The sequence below is a fragment of the Cricetulus griseus genome (genome assembly GCF_003668045.3).
Source record: "Cricetulus griseus strain 17A/GY chromosome 1 unlocalized genomic scaffold, alternate assembly CriGri-PICRH-1.0 chr1_1, whole genome shotgun sequence".
Taxonomy (NCBI): domain Eukaryota; kingdom Metazoa; phylum Chordata; class Mammalia; order Rodentia; family Cricetidae; genus Cricetulus; species Cricetulus griseus.
In genome coordinates this window covers 83,962,035-83,968,435 of record NW_023276807.1, presented here as the reverse complement: position 1 = coordinate 83,968,435, position 6,401 = coordinate 83,962,035, and positions in this window count along the sequence as shown.

The following is a 6,401-nucleotide window of genomic DNA, read 5'->3' as shown; positions in this document are numbered from 1 at the left end:
TGTGCCTCAGTCCCGGCCGTGGCTCCCGGCACCGCCGCCGCCTACAACGTCCCCCCGGCCACGCCCCTGCCCGACGCGCCAATCAGACGCCGCGCCACCCGCGCGCGTCACCGCCGGGAAGGCAGCGCTCCCGCCCCGTGGCCCAAGTTTGGGAAAGGCTGAAGTCACACCCTCCCACCAGTGGGCGCCCCGGCCCCACCGGGCTCTCCGCCCCTCATTGCGCTTAGAAAGCCCTAGGCTACCCTAGGGAGCTCGATCTCCAAAGACGCGCCCACCCTCTACCCCAGGAAGTAGCCTCCCTACCCCCGAAAAACAGAAGTGACAGAGTCGCAAACTCTGCCGAGACTCAGGGTCTAATCCAAACTTCTCAGCTACCGGGGCCCCTCCATGCTGTCGGCGTGACGCTTGGTGAGAGTTTTGGTGGCCTTTTCCTGCCAGGGCCGGCGTGTGGCTAGGCCTAGAGAGCTCCGGGTGGTTGGTGAGAGGGTTGAGGGTTCCACCTTGGGAGGTGAGCAGAGGGAAACCTGGATCTAAGTGGACCTGACCTTTGCTCTCTGCGCACCCAGTACTTGCAGCCCCCTTGCTGCTCAAAGCCTAAGGGTGGTGCCTATTCGGCCCCTTCGGATCTTTGGGTTGTGAAGCCATCAAAGACATGGGTTTTCCACGTGGTTCCACTCGCGTCTCAGGAAGCCAGGACGGGGCGGGGTGGGGGGGACGCCCGCACCGCGACGCCAGGAGCTGGGTGCAGCGTGCCATCTCGGCGCTGACACTCGGTAACGCTGCTGGCCTGGGCATTAACCACGCCCACGCGCAGAGCGCACGGGACCGGCGACGCTCGCCCCTAACCCAGCGCCTCTGCAGGATCCCCAAAGCTCTGCCGGCCAAGGTGAGGCCCCGGAGGAAGCCGGCGAGACCGGATGGAGAAGTTACTCTAGTTTGCGAGGCTTGGGTGGGCCGGCCAGGCCGGCACGCCCTGAGCACCGAGCCCCGCCCCGCTCAGCGCACGCCTGGAAGCTCCCCCTCCATCCTTATCTCCCAGGCCATACAACGATCCTGGAGTTAATCCAGCTGAGAAATTAACACTCCACACCTGTTTGATTTTTCTTTTTTTTTTGAGACGACTGTCAAACAGAGTTAGCCAAAGGGAAGCCACTGAATTTCCAGCACTGGAGGTTGAATTTCAGCTCGCTGGACCACGGAGCGCTTACCCTCAGTGAAACTCAGCAGCGGAAAGACGTGTTTGTTGTTTTGAATGTGTCGAGCCACGTGGATGGGGTCATCCAGAAGGAATTCTGAGTCGGTGGCTCTGGAAATGTTAAGATTGGAAATCTCCAGACCGAACTGTTTTTATGTTGGTCAAGGTTCTCCTAAGAGCGACGCAAAGTCCAGGAAACAGACTGGATTTTTGTCTATCCACACAAACTGTTAACCCTGGGCAAGAAAGAAAGGGAAATTGTATACCTTCCTTGGGATTGAGGGGTCTCCCCCCACCCCGCGGTTTTATTCATAATTCGGAAAGCTAATAAAGAAGCAAATTAGAAGTTAGGTCTGTGTATTTGATTGGCCGCAGGCGACTGTTTTGATACATAAATATTATGAGACAAGGCTAGATTCCCTGCTGTCAGATGTTACTGTTTTCCCTTAAATGAGCTCTCAGTAGCCACAGCCATGCTTTCAAGGATTGCTAGCCAAGGAGTTTTGAGTAAAGTCAGCTGGCAAGCAACAAGGAAATAAAGCTTCAGTCTTCCACAGCTGCCAAAAGCTGCCCTGGCCCTGAAGTTTAAAAAAAAAAAAAAAATAGAAAATGGAAAGCATTCTCTCCGTGGTGCCACTGAGTGCGGCGTGCCGGCCAGCCCCACAGTGACTTTGGGGAAGCAACTCAATGCTGAACTCCACACCCACTCAGCTGTTGTGCTCTTAGGCTATGACTGGGATTCATCATCCATAGGCAGAGATACACATTCAACAAATGTGCTGTCCAACATAGGTGCGACACACAAAGGACTGGGCATCAAACATGACACTTTCTCTTGGAGCTTACAGCTCCCCCACCCCCCTCAGAGGGGCTTAATTATTAAATGTACTAAAACTAATTACAATTTTGATATGGACCTAAAGAAATGTAAGAACAGAATTATTTGGGGAGTCCAAGTTAAGTGTCTATTGCTGTGATAAAACACCATGACCAAAAGCAGCTTGAGAAGAAAGTTAGTTTGGCTTATAATTCATTGCCAAGGGAAAGGGAGGCAGGAACTGATACAGAGGCAATGGAGGAACCCTGCTTATTGGCTTGCTCAGCTTGTTTGCTTATACCACCTAGGAGCTCCTGCCTGAGCTGGGTCCTTTCTTATCAGGCATCAATCAAAAACAAAACAAAACAAAACAAAAAACACTACAGACAATCTGGTGAAGGCATTTCTCAATTGAGTTTCCTCTTCCCAGATAACTCTAGCTTGTGTGAAGCTAACAAACAAAGAAAAGCAACCAGGCCGGATGGTGGTGGCATACACCTTTAGTCCCAGCACTCAGAAGGCAGAAGCGGGCAGATCTCTGTGAGTTGGAGGCCAGCCTGGTCTACAGAGTGAGTTCCAGGATAGCCAAGGCTACACAGAGAAACCCTGTCTCAGAAAAAAAAAAAAAGAAAGAAAGAAAGAAAGAAAGAAAGAAACAAAACCTAATGAGAAGTTTCTCATTGCTTCTAGGTCTAAAGGGGAAGTTGTAGAGATAAGCAGAGTTTGGATTTTATTCAATGAGACATTGGAGGTAGAAATTATATTCTAAAATTTGCACTATAGGTAAGTCATTCCCTGCTATGTGAAGGGGGCAGGGCACAGCCAGGAGGATGCTAATGTAGACAGCAGAAGAGAACAGACCACCTGCCACAAAGACTTAGACAACTGCTTGGGTCTGGAGAAATGAGGGAAATCGCCTAAGTGGTGCTGCTTCAAACCTGAGGAATGGCCATTTTCTGAGTTGGGGAACACTGAAGATTCTAGTTTGGTCAGGGCAGGTGTGAGCTGTCCTGTTGAGCAGGTTGTGTACTGGAGTAGCTGGTGTTGCTGTAGCAATGAAATACTTACGGTAGTCTAAGAGAATGTAGAGTTAGATCAAGAGGGGGCCTGAGACTTGGCCCTGACAACTCTTACCTAAGGCAGGCACAGAGTGAGCTCGCTCACTGTGGGAAAGGAAGAGTGCTAGTGAGGCAGGGAGAAAGGCAGGAGCTAGGGGATTTGGGAGTCATAGTCAGTAAAGCAAGCAGACAGGAGACAGGAGTTAAGAGCTCTTAAAATGGCAGAGAAGCCCAGTCGAGGTGGAGACTGACGTGGGCTTGGTTTAGTGGGTTTGATGTTGGAAATTGTGCAGGTCATGCCTTGTGGAGCAAAGAACGGTCTAATGGTAAATGAGAGACGAAGAAAAGCACTAACCGGCGAGACAGAGATGATGTAATTATACTGTAATTTATAAAAGTTGAAAAATCACACACAAATAGAGCAATTACCCCAGAAAATAAGTAATACAAGTAATTTAAAAATATTTTTTTAGAGACAGAAAGGCACCAAGTGTAGGCAACTCTAGAAAAGTTTGACCGAAAAGTCAGAAGTAGCCAGAGGCCTGGAGAGGTTGCTCAGCTGTTAAAGAGTATTTGTTGCTCTTGTGGAGGACCCAGAGGTCAATTCCCAGTAACTACAGGGTGGTTTGCAACTATCCCTAACTCCGGTTCCAGGACACCCAACAGCCTCTTCTGACCTCCATGGGTACCATGCACACATATGATACACAGACATACATTCAAGCAAAACACTCATATACTAAATAAATCTTTAAAAAAAAAAAAACGTCAGAGAGGAATGTTATGTCAGCCATGGGCTGTGATTTATATGCCCATCCTTGTTCATAAGGTAAAATAACTTGAGAGTTTGTCAATGCAGAGAAGAGGAAGGAACATCAAGGAAAGGAGACAATGAGCAGCAAAGATCCTGTATCCAAGGCAGAAGTTGGAACCAGGGGTTAGGAGGAAAGGTTGAGCTTATGCGAGCAACAGGAAGATGCTTGGTGTAGGGGCAGAGACTATTGTGAGATTTGAAGAGTGGGGGAAAGTTTGGCCCAGTAAGCAGAAGGTTTGGGAGGGTTGGAATGATCAAGCAGCAAGACAAGCAGGTCAGCACAACAATCCATTTGAGGTTCATGGCCATGGCCTTCCTTTGTGGTTTCCTCCAACAGCCCAGCTGCACACTCTGTCCTGGCTCAAGTGAGGGAATTGTTAGAGCAGAAGAGCAAAGGAGTCAAGGGCCTGGTCCAAAGTGATGCACTACCAGAGACAAAGGACAAGAGACCAGTTAGATCCAGTCACTTAAGAAGGAAAGGAGGTTGGTTCTGAGATCTGGATGTTCAGAGGTGAACTTTAGGGTCCTGGGTAAGGCAGAAAGTAGTGGGGGAGAGTAGAGGTGAGTGCCCTGAGAGTATTAATACCAAGGCCAAAGAATTAAGTGCCAAGGTTAATAGATGGGACATTGGTGTGAGTGAAGCAATCCAGGATATGGACAGGAAATAGGCAATGCATTGTGAAGACACTGGACCAGGAGCTAAAGCTCTAAGGGAGTAAGGGACCTGGGGATCAGAAGATGGGGAGCACCAGAAAGGGGAAAGGAATACTGCAGAATGTCAGTCTTCTCAAGGCCTGTGTGCAGAAGGCAAAGGAGGGTGCTCAGGTAGAAGGAGGGTCCATCCCCCTCTCTGGACCCTTGGAAAACATGGGTGAGAGTCAGCAGCCTCACCTCCCAGCCCTGCAGGGAGAGAAAAGTAGGCATTGAATTCTGAGTAGCAGCTGCTGTTGGGGATGGGTGCTCAGACTCAGAGAGACATGCGTTTGGACTGGGTGCTCAGACTCAGACAGAGGGTGCTTGCCAATGAACCAGGCTTTGGTTCACTCTGCTTGCTGGAGTCTGCAGTTCCCCAGGACCTGTGGAAGGATTTGAGCTCAGCTACTTAGTAGTATGGTAAAGTCAGCTGCAGGAGAAACAGAGCACTTGATGGCATGCTGGAGTGATGCCCAATCCTTGAAGGAATGAAGATGAAAATAATGGCAGGCAGTGGATTTTTCCTCAGTAGTTTCTTTTTGAATCTGCAAACCAGTCCCATGTCCTCATCACTTCCTTTCCTTCCCAAGATTTCCATCAGGGACGAGGTGTCCACAACCCTCCAGTCTCTTCCAAATAAGTCCCTGCGGGCCCTGTGCAGCTCTGAATCTCAAATACTACACTGTCCTACCTCTCTCTGTCTGTCATCATTTCCAGATATGTATTAACTTCTTAGACTTAGTGTCCTTGTCTATAAAATGGGGTTGTTAAAATGCACCTGTCTCTCCCTGCAAGCTTACATACAAGCGCTTTGCACATTGTGAAACCTTGAATGTGAGGGAGTTTCCTTGTTCATAACCCCCAGTGTGTCTCCAGGTACACCCACAGCTCTCTCACAGTCTTCAAAAGATTGTGAGTCTCTGCCCCAGAGGAGGTTATAATTTTGCTTCAGAGATAGACAAACACATCCAAAACAATTAGAGAGGAATGCACAGCTGGGCCCGATTAAGTGCTAAATTGTTAGGTGCCTACAATAGGAGCCCTGAGATCAGAAAATGAACAATTAGCCAGGGTTGAGGAAGCCTGGGAGGGTTCCTGGAGAGGGCAATGTGGGAAGTGCCCAAATTGCTCACCCACCCTAAAGAGGATATTTGCAGATAGGCCCGCTCCTTTGTGACACAGAGTGACATGGATCCATGGATCAATCTTAGGTCATGGGTTTCATTATAATCTTTTCGATCAGCCTATTGCTACTTGTGGGTCCCTAGCCCTCAGGACTTACTGCTTGGGCCACATGGCAAATCAGTGCATTTACACTGTGCCTCTCATATTTGGCTTTCCTGTCATTTTTTTGGTGAGGAAACCTAAGATGATTCTGCACACATTTCCTGTACACCACAGGACATCTGTTCTTGACAGCCTTTGCATCACTAGCCAGGAGTCCCCACCAACCTACCAGCCCAAAGTTGGCTCCTACCTCCTTGGTTCTGTCAGATCCAGATCATGTGATCCTCAGTGTAATAAAAACTTCTTTAATGGCAAGCCTCTTTCATCTGCATGCCTAGGCAAGGGCCCAGCATGGCTAAGTCGTACACACAGCAGGCATCAACAGCAAAAATCCCCAATACATGCTGTGAATTTAGGTGGTTGTAGACAGTAGCAAACTTATAGTTATGAAGTAGCAATGAAATACTTTTATGGGTGGGGTCACCACAACATGAGGGACTGTATTAAAGGGTCACAACATTGGGAAGATTGAGAACCACTGTGTAGATGGATAGCAGAGTTTTTGCTCATCTGTTCATCTCAGTGGGACTATAAACA